The following is a 1,853-nucleotide window of genomic DNA, read 5'->3' as shown; positions in this document are numbered from 1 at the left end:
AGAAAAAATCGAACTTTAAAAGAAATGATGAATGCATTACTTATAAGTTCAGGTTTACCACAGAACTTGTGGGGGGAAGCTATCCTTACAGCAAATCAGATACTTAATAGAGTGCCTCACTCAAAGACAAATGTAATTCCATATGAAAAATGGAAAGGTAGAAAACCCAATTTGAAATATTTCAAAGTGTGGGGGTGTCTAGCCAAAGTCCAAGTTCCTATATCTAAGAGGGTAAAAATAGGACCTAAGACTGTGGATTGTGTATTCATTGGATATTCCACAAACAGTAAGGCATGTCGTTTTTTGGTTCATAAGTCAGAACATTCGGATATTCATGATAATACGGTAATGAAATCAGATAGTGCTGAATTTTTTGAACATATCTATCCGTATAAAACTAGACTTGAGTCATCTAGTGGGGGATCTAAACAACCCAGAGAAGAACCAAAAGAGAATGAACAAAATGAAGAAAGTCCAAGACGCAGTAAACGTCAAAAGACATCTACTTCATTTGGATCAGATTTTGTAACTTTTCTTCTTGAAAGTGAGCCTCAAACATTCAAGGAAGCAATGTTGTCTAGCGACTCAACCTCTTGGAAGGAGGTTGTTAATAGTGAAATTGAATCAATTTTAAGCAATCATACTTGGGAGTTGGTTGATCTTCCTCCAGGGAACAAACCGTTGGGTTCAAAATGGATCTTTAAAAGGAAGATGAAAGACGATGGAACTATTGACAAATATAAAGCAAGACTTGTTGTCAAAGGTTTTAGACAAAAAGAAGGTCTTGATTATTTTGACACATATTCGCCAGTGACTAGGATTACATCAATTCGGATGTTAATTGCACTAGCTGCAGTATACGGTCTTGAAATTCATCAAATGGATGTGAAAACAACCTTCTTAAATGGAGAGCTTGAAGAGGAAATTTACATAGAACAACCTGAGGGTTTTGTAGTTCCTGGCAAAGAAAAGAAAGTGTGCAAACTGATTAAGTCACTTTATGGGCTAAAACAAGCACCAAAACAATGGCATGCAAAGTTTGATCAAACCATGTTGTCAAATGGATTTAAGATCAATGAATGTGATAAATGTGTTTACATAAAGATATTCCAAATCAGGAAGTTATTTTATGCCTATATGTAGATGATATGCTTATAATGAGCAAAGACATTGCTAATATAAAAGCTACAAAGTGTATGCTTGCTAGTAAGTTTGATATGAAAGATTTAGGAGTTGCTGATATGATATTAGGAATTAAAATTCTTAAAACTCCTAACAGTCTAGCATTGTCTCAAACTCATTATATTCAAAAGATACTTGAATAATTCAAATTTTTGAATTTTAAAAGGGAAAAGACTCCAATTGATGTAAATCTTCATCTTGCAAAGAATAAAGGCGAAAGTCAGTCTCAATTGGCCTATGCTAGCGTATTGGGAAGCTTAATGTATGTCATGAATTGTACACGACCAGACATAGCTTGCGCTATCAGTAAACTGAGTCGATGCACAAGTAATCCTAATCATAATCATTGGTTAGCAATGAAGAGAGTTTTGGGATACTTAGATGACACTCAAAACTATGCTTTACATTACAACAGATATCCAGCCGTTCTTGAAGGGTATAGTGATGCAAATTGGATTACTGGGTCAACTGAAACAAAATCCACAAGTGGATATGTTTTTACTATTGGCGGAGGAGCAATATCTTGGAAATCATCCAAACAAACATGTATAGCTCGCTCTACAATGGAGTCTGAATTCATTGTTTTAGACAAGGCAGGTGAAGAAGCTGAATGGCTTCGGAATTTCTTAGAAGATATTCCATTTTGGCCCAAACCAATGGCCCCTATATGC

The sequence above is a fragment of the Solanum lycopersicum genome, chromosome 1, assembly GCF_036512215.1.
Source record: "Solanum lycopersicum chromosome 1, SLM_r2.1".
Lineage (NCBI taxonomy): Eukaryota > Viridiplantae > Streptophyta > Magnoliopsida > Solanales > Solanaceae > Solanum > Solanum lycopersicum.
This window is presented reverse-complemented; position numbering follows the sequence as displayed.